This window comes from Cyanistes caeruleus, chromosome 10 (genome assembly GCF_971803275.1).
Source record: "Cyanistes caeruleus chromosome 10, bCyaCae1.hap1.1, whole genome shotgun sequence".
NCBI classification, from domain to species: Eukaryota; Metazoa; Chordata; class Aves; order Passeriformes; family Paridae; genus Cyanistes; species Cyanistes caeruleus.
The window spans coordinates 19035077-19056879 of record NC_141710.1 but is presented as its reverse complement, the minus strand read 5'-3'; the positions used below and the strand labels follow the sequence as shown (position 1 = coordinate 19056879).

The window sequence follows — 21803 nt, the reverse complement described above, 5'->3', positions numbered from 1 at the left end:
AGCCAACATCTACATTTCTTTTGATTAACAAACCAGAAAGACACTCCTGCTCATCCTCAGTCAGCAGCAGATTTGACCTGGTGAGGTCATTTCAGCAGTCCTGTCTCGGGCACTCCACCCAAACCCTCCTGAGGCTTTTACTTTTCCCTTTTAAATCAACCATATCTCTTGCAAAGAAAAACTGTGGGCACTGCCCAAGATGAGTAGCTGAGTTACTCATGGCCAGAGAGACCCAAAAAGCCAGAAGAGAGGTAATGTGAACTTAAAAATTCTGGGAAAGAAGATAGGACACTTCCATGACATTATTATTAAGTATGCTTAAAATTAAGAAAGATTTAAATACAAACCCCAACAGATACCAGACAATTTTAAACCCTGCTGCTAACTGTTTTAACCAACTAGAACAAAACACACCTAATGGTGCCTAAAGAGAACAATATCTCCACTGCCTCCCCAGAATGGGGCAGTCTTCTGCCCAGTGCTGCTGCCTCACAACGTTAAGGGAAACAGAAGAAAATACTACAGATTCTGGTTATTTCTTTCAAAATCAGGGATTTTTATTTTTTTTTTTAATATATATTTGTAAAGAATTTCTATTAAAAAAAAAAAAAAAAAAAGCCAGTAAAAAATCCTTTTGCAATTCTTTAACTGAAATTCTTCAGTGTTTAGACAACAGAACCCACTGCAGCTATAGATACTATAGAAATATCACATCCAAACTGAGTCTAGATTTTAATTTCAAATTCAATTTCAAATTTTGGCAACCTGTAGCACAATCTGATTGAAGCCACTAGAGAAAAAAAAAGTCAGATAAATGAAATAATCAAGCAATATTTTACAGTTTGAAGAAAACTAAGCAATCAGTGGAACTGATAGAAATCACAGGCAGAGTGTTCACAAAGTAAAAATGTTAAGTGGCCAGTTTTTACAGTGGCATAGAAATTATTTTTAATACCACAACTATTTTGCATTCAAGTAGCTTCAGTGCTTTGTATGTACTCCAGATACTCAAGTAAAAGAAATTTATCTGCCAGTTATGAGACTACAAACCCCCACTAATTCCAAAATACTGAGTAAGATAATCAATTCATTTCACTACTGTCAAAAGAGCACTTTTCCCTAGTTTGAAATGCAGTTTCTCTCTTTTATCCAGTACACTGCAACAGTAAGCCAAGTGAAGATTTTGTGCATTAGATACACGCCTTCCTCTAAATGCAGTTTGACACAATAAATTAGAAACATGCTATTCATCAACATGCAACTTCCTAAAAAGTCATAAAAACTTAAATAATTTGTATAAATAAAGGTTATGTGCTTTAACAAAAGCAGAGCAAAGCAGTAAATCAGCCTGATTAGCAAAATAAATACCACTTCTACTTCAACAATTCAATCTTAGTAGCAAATCAAACATTTTAATAGATTGCAGCACAGCTATTTTCTCGACAAAGTTTGATTTCTCTAAATCCAAAGCAAAATTACAATCAATTGCTTCAAACAAGGGCTTCTACCTGTTGATTAAATTGTTTTCCCTTCGATCCACCCTGGGCCTAGTAGACATTTCTGGCATTAAATAGTCAAATGTGTAAATTAAAGCCTGAAAGATCTCCTTAAAACAACATCTATAAGCAGCCTTGATATTCACTACTGTCAAAAGAAAAGGATTTCAAATAGGGCAGCAGAAGCATGCAGCACTAGGTAGTCCCTCTGTCTCTGGATGAAAGTCGGTGGAAACAGATCCAAGGAAAACCCTAGCAGGTCATAACCCACATCCTGAGGTGCTTGGTGCTCCTTTGGAGACAGAACAATGAGCACCAAACAAATAAATAAAGGAAATTTAATCATTCCATCCTGGGTGGGTTTTTTTTGTTTGTTTGTTTTTTAAGCTTAGCTTTACCATTGAATTCAAAACCAGCAAATATATTGAAATTAACCACAAAGTGGCATCCAGACTACAGTAAGCTTCAGATAACTACACTGAGAAAAAAAGAGTAAGAGGGCAGTTCCCACAGGAAGTCACCTATCTTAATTGTGCCTGCAATTATTTTGGTATTCAGTATGCACTCAAAACTAAGCATTTTCACACTTCACTTCTGTAATTCACTCCAGCAGTGCCACAGATGCTCTTGCTTCTGCAAGGAAGCACTCTCCACAAGTTCACTGTGGATATCAAAAAATCTCAGCTCATTGCTAATTAATTTGTACATCTCATCCAGAAGTTTCTTCACAGTGCTTCCTCCGTATCTCTTCTGGAACATCAGTAAGAAACACCAAATACTGGACCAAGAGGGCTGATTTTAACTACAAGTGATGTCAGAAGAATAATAAAGTTGTTCCCATTTGTACAGTAGGAAATAAGGAATCAATAATATAAAACACATACATTATAAAAAAAACAAACCTCAGAAACACCTTCTGAATTTAGGTTTCACTGTCTCACACACTTCAAAGGCATGAAAGACCCTGAAAGATCAATATAACCCATAAGAATCTAAGGTGCAGAAATCCATAATTTGATTTTTTTTTAATATGGTAAATTGTACAGTAGCAAACACTGAGATAAATCAAAGACATCTCCACACAAGAAACAAAACAGGTTATAAATCCAGAATTTATAAACCTCCTAGATCCTCAAATAGAGAATATGGTACAAAGAATTTATTACAGAACTTGTTTTCTAGTGGGCACTCAGGTATTTCTCCTTTCAAGTAAAAACTTCTATTAAAGGAACATGATCTCTAAGGATTTATCTCTGGGCTTTCTTCCCCCCAGTATTGTTAATTTTTAATGAACTTTCTGAAAATTCCCTTTGCATTGAATCTCAGTGGCTGGGGATGCCAAAGGACCCTTTGATCAGCAGATACAACCCTTTTGCTAGTTTTGGAGGGGATTTTACTTACAGAAACTGCAAAAAAAAAAAAAAAAAATCCTTTTGATCATAGCACCAAAACTCTCGTTTCAGATCACTCCTGGTTTGGAGACATGGGGGTTATGCTCTGCTGAGTCATTCCTCCCTTGGAGCAGCTGAGCAGAGCACAGGAGGATCTGGGAGCCTGGCATCCCACTGTCACCTGCAGGGCAGGATGTAACCAAACATCTGTATTCTGTTACCAGCTGTTAAAACCAGGTGGGGCAGTGCTCTTTATCTCTTCCAGATCAATCCTCCCTCCAGGGGGATATTTTCTGTTAATGGGCCACTGTATCTCATTGCATGACTGATAAAATTCCATCATCCCATTGTGGGATGTTGCACCCAGGGGGAGGAACCAAGCATTCCTACCTGGATATAATCTGAGAATCAGAACACCACAGACAGCCTTTCTCCACTGGATTCCCAGAGGAGAGACCAGACCCATCTGCACTTTCAGAGGAAAACTACACCCTTCTACAGGGTCACTAATTCGACAGAAGCACATCTGTCACTCCAGGAGGACTGCAGCCACCATTTAATGGGACTGCTACCAACACCCTGACCAATTGTATCTATTTTGTACTACTGCATTTTCATTTTAATTTCCTTAGTAAAGAACTGTTATTCCTATTCCCATATGTTTGCAAGAGAGCACCTTGATTTCAAGATTGTAATGGGGTGGTTTACATTTTTATTTATTTCAAGGGAGGTTTCTGCCTTCCTCAGCAGACACCTGTCTTTTCAAACCAAGACATGGCCCCACCAATGTCCTGCCGCATCCCCTTCGATTCAGTCCAGTGCCTGAGAAATTTCCAGACAAGGCAGAATGAATCCACCAAGCCCTTCTGCATGTCCACACCACAAGGACACTTGCTGGACATCCTAAGAATGGGACACCATTTGGGAGAGCTAAGAAAATAACTCATTAGAGCATCAGAAGAAAATCCTTTTCTCCCAGGATACTGCTGTGCCATGGAATAGAAAATGCTATTTAAACAAAAATGATCAACTGCAAACAAACATGAATAATTTGCTGAACAAAAAATATCTTGCAGCTAAGAGACAATATAAATTACCATATGCAGACAACTATGATGCCAAAGGAGCAGGGGCCTCGCTGCCCAAAAAAATAAAACAGCAAATGCAGGAAGACGGTTAGTGACTATGTTTTGATTTTAGCAATAGAAATCTAAAATAATCCAAAATTGAGGATGTAATTGCCAAAAGGAAGAAACAAACAACACAGAAAAAGAATAATCAAGACTGGAGAAAAACAGATTATCAAAGGCACCTGCTACCACAAGAATAAAAATGAGATCTTCAGAAGCCCTGAAGGACTCCTCGCAGAAAAGAAACAAGAAAAAAGCATAAAAATCCCAAGAAAGTGATCATTACTGATTTGATCATTTTAGCATACAAACAGAGATGTACTGGGGACGGTAGAGACTGCCAAAGGGAACAAAACCCAGAAAGGCAAGGGGGTGTATATTCCTGTACTCCTCTTGTCTGTGCCATGCCAGACACATTCCCCTTTTTTCCACTGCATCCAAACCCCTGCAACCTGTTGGCTCTGCAGCAGCTGCATCACTCCCACACTGCCAGACCACACAGTTCCAGGAAAACAGCGGCACGGCGGCGTAAACATCTCGGTGAGACTAAAGCATCATCTCCTCAAAGATCTCCCCCGCCTGCTCTGGCCGTGGCCTCGGCCCCAGCACAGCGTTATTCCTGTTATTTCTTCCCTCAGAGCAGAAAATGCTCCACATCCAAACAAAGCGGGAGGCTCACTGTGCTTTTCTGATGTCTGCTCCATCCTTTTCCCTGGCCCACACACGCTATAGAGAACTTTGGGGCCTCTCTAAGAGATTGCACTCCCAGAATCTGGGCTGATCAAACACACTGAATGCACAACGCATTTAACTCCCACATATTAATTATGTGCCTCTAAGTCCTAATGATTTCTCTAATAATTTTCTTACAGAACTTAAAATTCCCGCAAAAGGAAGATCCTCTCTGATGTCTGAGCGCTCTTCTGCAGGTATCAGAGACACAGTGCAAATATTGTTTTATGACAAACAAATTCTATACATCTCTACTCATTTACAGGATGATCAAAACGAGAAGTTCTAAGGAGAGAAATTTAATTTTGTTCATTCACCACTTGAATCCACCAGCTCCTTGAGTTCCTGCAGGAGTTCCTTAAGCCTTTGGAGAAACCAGAAGATCCTGCTGGGAAGGGATAGGCAGAGTGCACATTATTTAATAACCAGAAACTATGTATGAGAGACCTTTCTGGTTTTATTTTTGGCACAACTTATCTGCTGGTAGAAAGACTATATTTTAACACTGAGAGAAATGTAATGGGAAATTTATTTTAAGAATACAGTTCTAGTAGGTCATAAAGATTGTATCATTATCCTCCTTGGACAGTAATTGGCAATAAGAATACATGTTCTTCTTTAAGTTTTTGTTCCTTTGATGAGTTGAAAGAGAAATGCTGTTCATTCAACATGCTGTTTATTTAATATTCAGCTTTCCTGAACTCTTCTTATGCAAAGCACAAATGCTGACGATCAATTATTTTAGTAATCATAATTCAAGCTCAAATTTTACACTCTGTAAACACATTATCATGACCACCACATTATGCATTTGAAAAATTCCAGTTGCAGCAACCCATATAAATGAGCACACTGCATTAGGTTTACAGTAAAATTCTGTTCTGGCTAGACACACAAGAGGTTTTTTCATAACAGTAAAATGAATGAAGCACACATAAATGCCGAGTATTTTTCTATGCAGTGTACAAATGCACACATTCATACACAAACAGTCACGGCACTTGTTTCAAATATTGAATAAAAAGTGAAAAATATTTATACTTGTCACTAACAAGAAGCTATTTCAAATACTAGATTTTATGTTTTCAGAATTAAATTATTGGTTACAATAGAGAAGTCAGAGGAGAGCTGCTGTCATTTTTGCAGGAAGATTTCCTGTAAACTTCATCAGGTTGACAAGAACTAAGTTCTCCCGAAGCAACCGGTAGCTCTTTGGGAGCAATCTACAACGCCCTCACACTTAGTGGGTGGCCTAATACATCCTGAAATGTAAGTCTATAATTAAATAAAAATTTGCAAAATTCAGTTTAGACTTCTTATGGGAACGCTTAATGCACATCTAATTGGGGTGTAACGCACACTGCATTACATTTCACTGATAAACCATAACTTTTCAAATCAACGTTTCATGGAAATGCTTGGAAAATAATTTGACGTTTAATGCTGCAAGTAATAGTAAAAGGCTAAACTGAAAAAGTGGGCCTGCTGCAGAAGGTGAATGATTTAGTGGCAGCAGATGGGAGATAAGGCTGAGGCTCGTATGAGGGATGATTTAATCTTGACCCATGGGACCAGATGGTCCAAGGGTGCCGAGAACCAAGGTCACAGCAAGGCCGCCACTGCCATGTCAGAAAGCTCGTGGAGACTGAGGGGTCCTCAATGGCCACAGAAAGACAGCTTTCCTGCCACCCTCAAATAACAAGGGAGAGCAGCAGAGGGTATAACCTAATTTATACTCCACAATATGGACCTATCCAGTCTGGGATGTGGCCAGCTGGATGAATGACCACCAAGTGTGTGGAAACACAGCTGGGTTCCAAACACAGCAGTTAATGGGTCCTTCACCAACTGAGAGGAGGCCACAAAGTTGTTTAGAGGACTGGAGCACCTCCGCTATGAAGTCATGTTGAAAAAGCTGGAGAACAAAAAGTTTCAGAGAGACCTTAGAGCACCTTTTAGTACCTAAAGGGGAACTACAAAAAAAAAAAAAACCAAAAAAACAGAGGGACTTTGTAGAAGGGCACATAGTGACAGGAAAAGGGGAAACAGCTTTAAACTGACAGAGGTCAAGGTTAGATTGGATTTGAGGAAGAAATTGTTTACTGTGAGGGGACACTGGAACAGGTTTCCCAGAGCAGATATGGATGCTCCATCCTTGGAATTGTTCAGGCCGAGCTGGAGTCAGAACATAATAGTCTGAAATGTTCCTTCCAGCACAAACCATTCTTTGCTGACCGGGAGGCCAGTAACATCTGGGATACTGCAGCCATCCCTCCTGGGACCTGACCTGTCCAATGTCTCCACCAGTGACTTGGAGGAAGCCCAGGAATGCAATCTCATCAAGCCTGTAGGTAACACCAGTCTGGGGGCAACAAGCAGCTACACCTGAAAGCAGGCTGGCATCCAGAGAGACCAGGAACCTACTGGAATTCTGCACAGATAAATGCAGGGTGTTGATCCAGGGAGGGAAAAGCCCTTCCACCAACCCAGGCACCCACAGCTGAGAAGAACCCGTGGGTCTTGGCCAAGCACCAGCCAGTGGTGGTTCTGTCCTCTTGGACATCTTGGGTCATACAATGGCTTTTTCTGTCTTTTCACTGCCATTGGGATATTTGACTTTGAAACCTTAATGACATGGTTTCAGCAGCTCTTTTATAAAATAAGCCCTGGTAGAAAGCACGATTCCAGCACATCCATTTCCAACAGGTACTGCTGGTTGTGGATTTTTTGTTCCCAAAATGTGCACTCTGTCTTCTGAGAATGCCAGCACATAGCCTTCAGCAAAACAACTTAAAACTGTGATTTCTGCGTCTATAATTAAGCCACAATTGGCACTTTAAGGGGCACACTCTACAGTTCATGCTGCTAAAGTAAATACTGTGTGCATGAAAAACTGCCACATGATGAGTGCAATGAGCATCTATGCTTATTTGCCAAAGGAGCTCCTTGAGTTTGTATTTAATTCTAATTCGTTATCAAGCATCTTAAAAGTCAAGCAATTGCAAAGTCCCATAAATATATGTGACTATTTGAGTTTTCATTAATACAGTACTTAACATGCAAAACCAAATTAATTTATTTCCGCATGCAAAAACCAGAATGGGTTGGAGAGGCAGCACACACTCACACAGGCTTGGAACTGAGCAAACTGTTACAAATTTACTGGAAAAATTGTATACTGGGCATATGTAATAGGCAATTTGTTAGCACATAATTGCTATTTCTAACCTAAACCAAGGCAAATCTATCCAAGAAGCATGTTCATATAAACACTGTATTTTATATATATGTATATAGGCACAAACACTCTTAAATATTTTATATAGAAGCACATTTTTGAAACATGAAAAGCAAAGCATGGTGGGGACATAAAGAGCCCAGCCTCATTTCCCCTAAATACCAGGGGAGCTAAACACGTGCACCCACACCATAACCAAGGCTACCCCCTTGAAGAAGAAGTTATCTTCTGCCAAGAAAAAGAACAGCAGCTGCACAGAAAGTTGGAGATTAAACTGTTAACATCTAGGGGGGGGGGAAAAAAAAGAGGCAAGAAACTTTAGCATGACTGTCTTCCCATGCTTGAACAGCAGCCCTACCTTCATCCCATCTCACCTTGCCAATATTCAAATATGTAACATTCACCATAGATGGGACATATTCTAATTGTGGGAGCAAAAGGCTTCTAATCAAACCTTTATGTAGATAAAAATCAGAGTTGTTAAAAGGAGTTCTCTTAAAAATTAAGGTTTAAACCACATCCTGAGGTTAAAATTTAATTTGGCAGGGTGATGCTTATAGCGCTCTTAGAATTTTGAAATACCTGCAAAATTTCTCCCTTTAGCTAAGGATCTGCTTAATATAGTTCTTCCTACAATGAAACTCAAACTCCTAGCATAAAAATATGAAAAAATATCATAAACATTCACAAATCAAGGTTAAAAAGGAAAGTGTTTATGACATGTATCTGAGCAATACTTGGCAGATTCCAGGAATATTCTGTGAAAAAAAATACTTGTGCTTATTTTGGACATCACCTTCTATTTTCATGCAATGCCTTTAGTCTTTGTATTAGAGTAACCACAATCCCATGTAATGATCACTTTGGAAGGAAAAAAAAATTAATTAAAGCATATAGTTGGCACATTAGCTGAAAGGCTGATATATACCACCATTCCATTTCCACTGCTCTTCAAAGAATCCTCTTAACTAAGCCTGCACAATCAGAGCATTTACTCTTTAAATAACCACAAAGAAAAGCAAGATTGTTTTACTTCTTGAAGCCTCAGTGTACACACTTTAAGCAAATGGCAATAAAAACCAAAGGTATTCTTATTTTGAAAACATTTCCAAGGCCTCAGAGACTGTGACTCTACATCTTCAAAATGCTCAAGTACGTACACAAGATGCATAATGCCAGTCATTAAAAATGACATTTTTTTACTGGTGTACATGCCTCTGTCTTTATATAGACTATAGATTTAACTAGATTATATCTAAGTTTTGCAATTCTTTCTGCTTAGCACCAGTAAAACATGGCCTACTCTATCCATCCATCTTAAGTTTTTTGTTATCTCACACTTGAGCTTATTCTGTTCCTGGCAAAGGCAGTCTCTCCCCAGCTAAAACCACATAAAATCCTCCTGAAAAGGTGACTGGCTTTTGTCTTGCCACGTCTCTTTATAGTCCTGCACCAGCTTCACCATCTAATGCCTCAAACAAAACACACTTACCAGGCTTCTTTTATATTAGCCAAGAAGGGCCTTTGCACTTTGCTTATCACTGATTTGGTACCAGAGAGCAAATCCAGCTCCCTCCAAATGGCTAATGATGCACTCGATGTATTTTCTGAGGAGCATCTGCATGCTTTCTCACACAGTGCTCATTATGAGAGCTGTTCCTAAATTCACAAGTCTCCTTTCAATCCCTTTTCAAAAGTCTCCCTTCCCATGTCAGCTCAAAAACTGAATGTTCAATAGCTCCAGGTCAATTTTTCTTCCATGAATATATAATGGCTTTCTGAATGCACATAAACTTTTAGCATTACCATGTCCTGAGGCAAAAAATTCTGCAGGAATAGTCTAGGAAAAAAAATACCTGTGTTTATTTTGGATATCACTTTTTAGTTTCATTTGATGCGTTTAGTCTTTACATTAGAGCAACAGCAATCACTCCCTAATTACCTTCACCACAGTGCTCCCCAATTTACAAATCTCTCCCATCCCCTCCCTCAGCTGTTAATGGGTTCCTGCCACTCAAACTGGAGATTAGACTCCACTGCCTAATGAAACTCTTCCACTGCCGATTCTGACTGTGGGGATGACCCAACTTGTAAACCCAAGCAGACACTTCGCTAAGTTTCTAGAAAGGACTTTAAAGGGAACCACTTTGGTTTTTTTCTCATTAGCAGGACTGGCTTCAGGACAGAATTGCTCTGCCTCAAGGACATTAGATGCTAAGTCCAGTGTACAAAGGAAGGTGTCAGCACTACTAATTTCTGCTGCCGGGAAAGGAGATGCTCCATGTCACCTAGATGATGGCAGCAGAAGGGGAAAGACAGCGAGGGACACTGAGGACTGTCAAATCCTCCCTCACTGCTGCGGTCATTCCACCTCCACACCTCATTTCACTACCATGGAAAATGAATTGGATTTTCTCTCAAGGGCTGGACTTTACTGAGGATGATGAGGCAGCTGTGACGAACCAGAAACCTGCAGGGAAGCCGCAGACCTGGTTCCTGTGCATTTGGTAGCAGCTCTAACTCAACTGTTGTTAGAGCCTAATGTGCCTCTGGTCCAATTCCTTATTCTGCAACAGCAGGAAAAAACTCATCAGTTCCTGCTTTGGGTAGCAAAAGGGAATGGCTGTGTAAGGAAGTTCAACACACATGCCTCCATTAATTTACTAGATGAGCAACTTCCCCATGATACCCACAGCACAGCAGTAGTGTCCTAATAAATTCATATTTTTTAAGTCAGGAAACACATTTTTGGTACAGATTTGAAGCTGACTGAGACATAAATTAATGAAACTCTCTAGCAGTGGTTTTATTTTCTTTGAGCATGAACCTATAAGAACTTCGGTAAACACACTGAAAGGTTCTATGGTTTCACTGCTTTATGGTTTAATAATTTTATGTCCTTTTCAGAGATGTCTCACATCTGTTTACAGAACTGCTGCCTCCTGAGTCACAGATATTTTCAGAGCCCCAGCCACACTAGACCACTGTTATTTTTCACTCTCCAAAAGAAGCAGGATAATCATTAACTATAGCAGCAGGGAAAATAAAATCCATGCAGCCTCACTAAGTTAACACTGCACATCCAATAAAAATAATAATTTTAAAAATTATAAAATCATTCCAACAATTTTATCTTTGACGTTTCCCATAGTTTCTCTCACTACACTTAGCCATTTTTTCATGTTTCTCTTAACAAGGCTTGCATGAGCTGACCTAGTTTATTTGCACTCCTCCCAAACTGTGAAGTAGAATGTGTTAACATAAACCAAATGGTCCCAGTCATTTTGAAAGAAGCTTCTCCTCTGCCAGCTACTCACCCTCTGCCACCTCTGTCTACTGCCTTGACACTTTCCAGCCATTTTTCCTCCCCGGCCTTTGCTGCCACCTCCTTTGTTCTCAAATCCTGCCACCCCAGATGCCTGATAACTCCCTGGTTTTTATCCATTGGGGCGACACCTCCTCCTCCCTGGCAGCCCCAAGCAGTCGGGTTCTCCCTTCCAAGCGACTGCTCCTCAGCCCCAGCATCGCAAACACCTCCACATGGGAATGCAGCTCCCGTGCCACCAAGAGCTGCTCACCAAGCACAGGGGCTGGCTCTGCCCGCTCTTTACCTGGACACGGTTTGCTTCCCAGCCGTGCCATCGGCCACCAAGCACAGCCTGGACAATGCCACCAGAGAGCAGCTGAGCTGGCCATGGGGGAAAGGCCAGCTTGGATTCAGTGCCAAAACGTGGAGGAGAGGTCAGCGTAGCCCCTGTGCCACGGCTAACCCCGAGAGCGAGGACTTCATGCACCGATCCAGCCGAAGTGTCGCTGCCATCCCTGGCATATGGTATTACTCAGGTTACTATTTTCATCTTCCCTAAAGCTGTAGCTATGGTAAGGTAACAGCCCAAAAATTTCATAATATGACATGAGGGGGAGGAAAAAAAAAGAATTAGGAAGAAAAGAAACAAACAAATCACAGCAGTGAGGAAAAGGCCTTTAAAACGTTTGTGCTGTTGTGGCTTTGTTCTCCTATTTAGAAAAAAATAAACACTAAACAACCTTGCAATAAGATGCCTGAAGCAAGCTATTTTCAAGTTTCCTCTAGTTTAATGACTCCTCATTTCCTCACTCCAGAGGCATACCTGTAAGTGCCACAGGCCAGAGAGGAGCAAGTAAGCGCCTGTGGTAGTCAGGAGCAGAAAATGCAGGGAACACTCACCCATTAAGTGCAAGCCTGAAGGACAGACTGTGAATTGACAACAGGGGAACCAATGAGGAAATCGTATGGAGATGTGAGAGTCTGCCACTCACATAAAACAACTTTCATTTCTTTAAAACTACCTTAACTGCACACTCCTATGTTAGAAGTTCACATCCAGAAATCATTGTGGAGTTTTTTTCTTTATTAAGCAAATACCCTCATGTTTATCCTCAAGTTTAATGCAAGTTGTTTCAGCTGTTGTGGCTCTAGAGGAGAGCGGATAAATCTACTTTAAATCCATGGAGCTTGGAACCATGGACTACCAGCATGCTTAGAACACAAAGGAACTGTACCCAGTGCACATGGTCCATGGTTGTGACTGTAAAATACACCTCTCCCAGCACACCTGTGAACAACACATCAAATCCACAGCAGCAGATTGGTCCACCATAGAGGAACTGCCAGGATAAACTTCCACATGCTTTTTCCTGATGTGTCTGAAGGCTGAACAGCTAGAGAGGGATACTGGGGAAATACATCTTGTTCCAGAGACAATTTCCCCTCACACTCTGCACTGCAATAATTTGAAATTCTTACAATGGCAAATACTGTAGCTTGTACTGCAAGGGTTTAGGATTTTTTTTACAGATGCAAACCTTTACCCATTCTCTGTGCAACCACACCAAGGACTTTGGCTAAAGCAGGTCAAGGGCTGAACATGAAACACCACATCAAACCACCAAGCAAGGTAAGAGGATGAACTGGTACAAAATTATGTTGCCAGATTGGATTTGCATAAAAAAAAGCCCTAAAGTAGCAGCTGTGATCCGACACACACCCGGTTTGATCAAACACTACTGCTCCTCCAAAGGCAGAGTTTCAGCCCTGCTCTTGCTGATTTCCTGGTAACAAGCACAGGTACAAAAAGCACACTCACCCATTAGCACAAAGATGGAGCTCTGGCCTATGGCCAGTCCTGCTTGGGTTTTTATGTCATTTAGGTAACTAAGTATCTAAATCTCCCCATCAGACTGAAAACAGGACCGAGAATGCAAATAGGATTCTCATTTTCCATTTGGCAGCATACAAAGAGATTTGGGGTTCTCAGATACCTGCCCTCTGAAACTCTACAGTTGACTACAGATGTTGCTCAGAACAATGAAAAACTACCGGAATCTCCCACTGCCACACAGAGCTTATCATTTCCAGGAACACACAGCCCAATGAAATGCAACAGAAAGAACAAGATCAAGAACACATCCAACCACAGTTCCAACAGCTGCCCCAAATCCAACCACACGCTGCTGCACGAGGTGAACCAGATGTCACAAGCAAGGAGAACTAACTCAGCCCCCTCCACACAGACACATGACTTTGTTTGCTGGACTGAACAGCTCAAAGATTCAGCCTCTCCACCTGCTACTCTTCCCTTAATTCATCGGGTAAAGTGACACACCCCCTTCCCCTAAGCCATAATTGAAAATTATAATTAACAAGATGATAATATAGGAGGTCTTAATCAGTACTAATTCTTGCATTCTTGCTTGCTGAGAAAAGAAGGTAAATTTCATTCTGAATTTTTCTCAAATAACTGCAGCCATTCAGCACAGCCTCCTGAGATTTCTGCTTTCACTAGTGTTATAAAAAATAAACAAGTTTCCTAAGTGAAATAATAAAATAAAAAAATAATCTAATGAACAAGCAGGCAAACTTCCATGGCAGCTATACAGGATAACACAAAATCACACTGCAGGCTCTAAACCTGCACCAATGTCCATGCATGTTTCCCACTTTTTAAGGGAAGGCTACCAAAAAATCTCTTGTCTTTGCAGTAAGGTATAACTGATCACAGGTTCTCTGAAGGATCACAGGTGTGATACACCTGAAACTAGACAGATAAACAACAAATGGGCTGTGATGATTACATGTATCGAATAAAAAGCACCAGAAATGCTCTCCCACAAATACACATATTTTAATCTTCAATACGTTGAAGCGTGGTACTGCAACTGCCAATACTACATTTAACTGGGTGGAGGCTGCTGTTGAATAATGCAATGCATTAGCTCCCAAATCAGATTACATTTTTTGTCTTAAAATGTAACCATTTTGTCCAGCTTGACAAGGATGAGGACAATGAGAGAGCATCCAAAAACATAAATAAAAATTGCCACCCCAACTTACTGTTCCCAGAAGATATTCCAAAAATAGACTTGTCTACAAAAGCAACTCTGTCTTAGATTATCTAAAATTCTGACAAATGGGCAACCAATCTTACATGCTGCCTCTGATGGGGAAGATCATGCTTTAAAATAAATCCACTAGCCCATGCCCAAAGGTGGAACTACAGTGTATCCTGTACTACCCACACTACCCAGTGTCAGCTAGAAATTAATGTGGTGAATTAATTTAGGCAAATATTCCCGTAGCTCTCGACAGTTTTCAATGAAACCATTAAACGTTCTTCTCAGCTGAGCTCACTGCAGGCAAACACAGGGCTGAAAATTTAACTTTCCCTTCCCATTTGAAACCTGTTACTTAAGTAACCAACCTAGACCATTCATCCAAGTAAAAAAAAAAAAAAAAATCCCCCTGAAACTGGCTAAAAACCCCTGAAACAGACACACCCAGTGTAATCCAAAAGGACAAAAAGTAACTTCCTTCAATTGTGGGGTAAAGATAAGGTACCAGTTAGAAAACACTCAAATACAATTTATTTTAATGATAGCAAAATGTTTCACATACCCTCCAGCAATAACCCCCACAGATCAATCTTCACAGCCTTTATTTCAGTAGTTCCTTGCCCCAGGGCTGTTCCCAAAGCCAATTCAGTTCTCCCGTGAGCTGTCTTCCCTCCAATGATACCTTTCCCTCCCCAGGCTGAAAACATAGGCCAGTCATATTGCTGTCAATCCCTGCCTGACCTGCTGACGAAACATCAGAAACCCTCTCTTATCAGATCTGTGCACAAGCCACCCAAACCATGACAAGATTTTCTCCCAGTAAAGGCTGGGATCAAAGCCAATGGCATTGTCAGCATGAACTGGGACACGGAGGAAGTCAGCGCAAGATGGGACGTCTCAAACTGAGACACAGCTCACCATCACGAGCAATAAATGAAAACAGAAGTCCTTTCTCCTCTGGGAGCCATTTATTTTCATAAGACATGAAGCCTGATTTTAAATTGTTCTGAGTCACAGTCAGATCCACACTTCAGTACATGCAAGATGATTAGTATCGGTTGAGAGCAAGGCATTATTTTGAGCTTCAGAAAACACAGCAATGTAAGGAAACTAGACCTGGAGACACCCAAGAAAGGGATAGATCTGGTTATAGCCTAATTTCTTGCCTACAGCCACAGTCCTGAGGAGCTTTCCTTACTCCTGTGTGTATCAAAATCCCAGTAAGAGTTTGCTGTGTAGCTGAGACCCACCTCAACACCCTGATTTGGGCATCCTCCCCACTGAACACTGCAACTGGAGCTGCTGCCCTGCGTGGCACCAAGGAGGAGCCCACCAGCTTCTGACCCCAGCAGGGTTAGAGATTTAAACCCTCTGGGCCTGAAATCCAGGCAGCAATGAGAACAGCTCTCTCCAGCTGTTCCCAAAATCCTCACCATGCCATCACTAGAAAGATAATCCTCATCATGTTTCTAATGCAAAGGGATGCTCTGCTTGACCCAAGCTGCTGCTGAATTTCATGTGGAAAAACCCAAGAGCAGGACAAACTGAGCTGAAAAACACCATTATGAGGACTTCACTTAGGAAGACTGATGGGAGTCCAGGAATTTTAATCACACCACACATTATATTTCTGCACTATTTAAATAATTATTTGCATATAATTTATTTCAATTATTTTCATGCCTTTCATAGAAGTCAGGTTGTTTTATTAAAAAGTAAAATAAATACTATTTTGCACAAAGCAATTTTACAGGAACCTCACAGTGAATTAATTTCAAGTCAATATAATGAACCACAAAATAAAAATTTCCCCATAAACAATGAAGTCCCTCAAACTTCCCATGCCACCCCAATCCAGCAATCATACTGGATCACTAAATACTACAGCAATTTCCACCATTCAAATTAAACAGAATCAACCATTTCATTTACACACACAAATGTCCACAGAACATGAGAGCAGACGGCCAGCCTGCAGTCAGAAAAACACCAAGTTTTCAGGTCTGTTTGAACAATATTCAGAATCTTAGCATTTTTCCACCTCAAAACACACACTGTACAAATCTATTTAAAAAAAAAAAAAACAAACAAAGTTCAAGCTAGAATGATTTAGAGTTTAAAAAAAAAAGTCTTGCTGTGCTCTTTTAGAGCTGTTCACAGTTGATTTTTGTTATAAAATTTTTAACAATAACCTTAAAGAAAATCCTCATACTAACACTATGGTCAGAACACAGAAATTGGTGGATGCTCCACACCACAGACAATTCAGTTTGGCATCAGACTTGGATAAAGTTGAATGGGTTTGGGGAACTGGTTGCTAAATTGGGAATGGATGAAGAATGGGTTTTTATTGAGGAAAGCCAACCCTGGAAAGGGAGGGGACAGGTCTTGAGGTAACATTACTACCATCAAAACCAGGGAATAAGGAGGGGTTTGAGTGGAAAACAGCACAGCATTATTTTACAGTTTTTTTTGTTAAACAAAAGAAAATCGGAATACATATTCATGAGATGAGAGGTGGCGGTGGTCAGCTGACTAACTCACAAATTTCAGTACATAAATACAGAAGGAAAACATCCAGCAGTCTACCTTGGAGTATTAAAAACCCCCAAAGCCAAACAACAAAATGAAACATAAGAATTCTATTAAACCAGTCTGAAATACACCTGATGCAATTTTGAAGTTTCTCCTTATTTCAACCAAGTTTGTTGTAATAAAGAGAAATATTGGCGTATATTTGTGGAACTACATTTTGTGGCACTTGCACCTTCTATTATTTATTCTTGCTCCACTAGGTAAAACCAGTGATCCTGCAAGAACACACACTTGTCACACAGCAAACACAATTACCTCGTTTAGGCCACTAGTGACCACTTTTGAGAGATTCTTGTCTACGTTTCCTGGGGAAATAGATTCAAAACATTCTTTAATATACTGGGATTTTATTTGCTCATGTTTAACAGGCAATAAATTACTCGTTTACTTTTGGATTTAAATCTAAACTATGATTCTGCTCCATAGCAGCTAAGAACTACACTGCACAAAAAGAGGGTGTTGGTTTTTTTATTATTTTTCAGAACTTTAATTATTTAAAAACATTCATTGTTCTAAAATAAATAAATACATAACCAATCAAATAACAAAAAAAAAAAAAATCAAGAAAATGCCAAGTCCCACTTTATCATAAGCATTAGTGATCTTTCAAGGCCAAGTCCTGCAGGTATGTGAGGAGGCGACAAAAACCTTCCAAAATATGGGAATCCCCCTACAACAATCCCAAAGAGACAGGGAGCTCCCCACTGTTGGGATGACACTTGCTGTGCAGATGCCCAATACACACTCATCACCTAAATAAAAGTGTAATTAATGGCCTGATACAAGGCTTTTCCTTGTTATGTCTAGTCTGTCCTGCTTTTCAACAAGCACAAGGAGATACAAATCCTAAAACACTGAACACTGATATATAACTACCTCCTTGGGAAAATACATTTGAAAAAGTCTCCATTCCACCACCCTTGCTCATTTCATTTGCTTTGCTCTTAGCCCTCACTCCATTACTCTCCTTCCTAAATCTGCGATTTATTAACTCAAAAAAAAGTGATTTCAGTGTTTTTACTATAGCAATGCTCAGCAGATGTCTCACATCTCTATTTATACAACTCTAGAACTGGTAATAAACATGATTTTCCTATTGCCACACTGCATTTTTTAATGAGACATCATTCCTCGTCTCTGTTTACCAAGAATTACGTTGGCCACAATGAAGTCCTTCTCCCACATTATTACAGCATAACAAGGGTTTGGAAGGCTGAGTGGAAACTTGTTGCTATACATGAAAGAATTCCTAATGGTTAAGGATTGGCATTCTCCTCCCTGTGCCTGCTGAGAGCAGGGATCCTCAGAGGTGTGCAGGAAGGTATCTGAGGGGAGGGAGATGCCTGGGAAGGCATCAGGCATAAACATTCAGCCATTCTGAGTTTATTTCCACCCAGATCCCAACCACAGTGACTTTCACAGGGCTGTGCCAAAGACATTTGTCCAAGACCAAGAGTGTGGTTCCTAGATGATGTCAGCTGTCTGGGCATCCAGCCAGCTTCCTATGGAAGTGATTTCAATATTGCTGAACTTCAATCTAATTGCATTTATCATATGATTATTTATGTAAGGAGCCAGCAGCTTGTACAGGTAACCTGTATTCTTGAATTTAATAAAATAAAGCATGTTTTGAAAATACAAAGAAAGAGATAGATTGAGCTAACCAGAAATCATATTAAAGTTTCATGCCTTCCTTTAAAGCCACTTACTCCAGAAAGGAACAGATGTTAGCCAAGACAAATACCATCCGTGCTCAACTGGGACTTGGAAAGCCTGATGCAAAGTACAGTATTTTCTCACCTGCAAATTTACAATTGTTCCATACCTATAATTATACATTAAATGTGAAGCCTTACCCCCCTACTCGTGCTTCACAGCAGGTTCTTACTGCCCCAAGGCTTTGCACATTTGTTCATTTATTCCCTTTGTGACCTTTCTCTTAAAATTTTTCTGTAACACACAAAAATCTTCATCCAACACACCAAAAAACCAAACAGACAGGACAGTTATGCCACATTCTGAAATTACCATTTCTCCTCCCAGACAACATAGCATCAGTAATTCCATGCATGCTTTCCTCTCTCTATATCCCTTCCCTACTGCACAATTTTCTCACTGAAGTTCTGCCTGCACACCATAAGGCACAATTAAACCCCAGAACACTGATGGGTCCCTGTCCCACAGGCAATAGGCAGTGCCACGTCAGGTGGCCTGTCCTGTAACGCACTTGTGACCCTAAATCAGTTGATTGTTAACAGACAGAACAAGGAAGCTGCTGAGCAGGGCACTGAACTCAGGCATTCAGTGCTCCAAAGGGAAGAGCAAGAAACAGAATTAATGCTGGTCTCCCCTTCCTCTACACTCTTATGGCCCTGGTCTCCTCTTCAGTCCTCTAAAAGGAAACATGCCTTTACAACACCCCAGTTCAGATTTCAAATTCTGGCAGGGTGTTTCCAAGATCTTTGCTGTCCTTTCTGATCATCCCTCCCTCCTAAATAACAGTTTTAACAACAATAAAGTTCAGTGACAAACAACAACAGAAGAACAGCAGAAAAGGCTCCATCCTTCAGCAGTGATTTCAAGAGTCACCATGTGTCTGAAGGACTTTAATAACCATGAGCAGATTCCCTTTCTGCTCACTGCAGATCTCAAAACCTTCCTAGGGGAGTCTCACTTTGGTTTCCATAAAATAAATTTGGATCATTCTCTAAAAATATAAATACAAAGCACAACATAAAAAAAAACAACCCCAAAACCTACAGAGACAAAACAAATTTTTCTCTGTGGCATTTTTTTGGACAGGATGCATTTGCAGCAGTGTTTATCACTCATCACTATGAAGTGTACAGTGCAGGAACCACATGTGAAGTCTTTGAAAGCATTCTGAAATTTTGCAGAAAAGTGTTTGTTAAAAATGCTGTGTCATAATTTGTTAGGTACCTAACAAATGTCAGGTAGCATTGATGTATTTTATTTCCAAGCCTTTTCTGCTATCTTTACAATTCTGCCTGCATACCAATTAATGGGCTCCTGTCATTTATCACTTTTTAATACTACAACACAACCTCTCCACTGTAAGTGGTTCACCAGCCTGAACAGTCTATTAGAAATGCAAAAACTAAGGTTGCCTATGTCAGATTTATGTTTTACAGAATAGCCCTACCAACATTAAAACAACCCCAAACCAACAAAACAAATCCAAAACAAAACCAAACCAAAAATAACCCCTGCTGACACAAAGATCACTTCTTTGCCAAACTTAAAGCACATGTTCTCAAACAGGAAATAAAGCTTTTCAAGAAAAATTAATAGGTAAAAGAAAGAAAAAAAAAACCAAAAACAACCTAAAAACAACTGACTGGTTTTCCTTGTTGCTGTTATCACAAAAGCTGACCTATTCCAGCTAACTTGGCAAGAAGAGGGAGCCTTCTCAATACAAACCTTATCACGCAATGTTTTGGCCTACTTATAAAAAATTATTTGTGATCCAATTTCCTAAGCCGGGCTGTTTTTACAAAGCTTTTCCCCACTGCAACCACATTTCCACTGGGATCATAACCAGAAGTGATCACATAAACAACTGAGTTTCTGTGAGGGCCATGACCCCACTTGCATCTTCCTTTGTCCATCCTGAGCCACCACCTCTGTCATGGAGGCAAATAGATGGACAACCTTGTGCACAAGGAACAAAAAGTATTTTCAAGTTTTGCCAAGGACTCTGTCAAGACTAGGCCCAAAACAAAGTCCCAGACCAAAGCAAACCCTACAGAAAATTAGGAATCGAGAGCTACAGTTCCAGATTGGTTTTTACCAATGGAAAACACAAGCTGTGACACATCTTATTTTGGAAAATTCTAACACAAAGCACCACCTCTGACAGAGCCCATGTCCAGTTGTTGCAATTGTTTTGGTGTTACCACTGTGTGTTCATGGAGCAGCTCACACATGTATTTACTGTCTGACTCTTCTGGTTAATTAGTGTAAGTAATCTCTATTGTAGTAGAGCCATCTTTTTTAGTAAATTGCAATAAATAGGGCTGCACAGCATTCCACAAGACAACAAAAGGATAGCAGATCCAAATATAGCTCTTTTAAAACAGTTCTTGGCTAAATAAGAAGTTAAGAAAAACACATAATGGATATAGCTTAATCCTCAGCACCTCACAACAGGCACACAAAGGACACTTCATGGATAAACACAGAACAGCAAGCATTTCAAAAATTGTCCAGTTTGGTTTATAACTGATTTTTTTTAAGCCATATTCTGCTTTTGACTTCAGATATTTTGGGACCAGTTACACAGGGGGAGAGAGAAAAAAAAAAAAAGCCATTTTTAGCAATTTATAACTACACAGCCACACTCTTTTTAAGAGCAGGCCCAAGGCTGTGTGCACAGATCTAACTCTGCTTTCTCCACACATACATTATGCAATGCAATGTGATAAATATGTAACCATGGAGGCACACAGTGTGTTGCAAACAGGACACAGAGCTCCTTGGTGACCCAGGAGAAGGCTACACCACGTTCTAGCTGTGATTCCCTTCCCCCATTTCTTTTTCATAATGGTCCAGCACTCGTTCTGCAGCCTTTTTATACCATCTCCTCTCTGAGGTACGTAAATAATTTAGTCAACAGCAATGCATTATGCAATTTATTTTCAGCCAACAGCACAGCCCTTGTTAGGTGCAATTCATGGGAAGAAGCAGTTAATTATGGTAATTCATCTGCAGACCTAGGTGAGCAATTTCACTGTTATTCTGCTAGCCTACTTAACATGCATGTGCTGTATAAGAGCAGTTAAATGGCAACTTTCAGGGCTGACATCCCAAACCCTGATTCCATAACAAG

The 21803-nt window shown here is 40.2% G+C and overlaps 1 protein-coding gene across 11 annotated transcripts in view; it reads right to left on the bottom strand.

Annotated features, from left to right (window-relative positions):
- The window catches only part of TBL1XR1 (TBL1X/Y related 1), a 105476-nt gene that overhangs the window by 68096 nt on the left and 15577 nt on the right, over nt 1–21803 (bottom strand). The window lies entirely within an intron of this gene.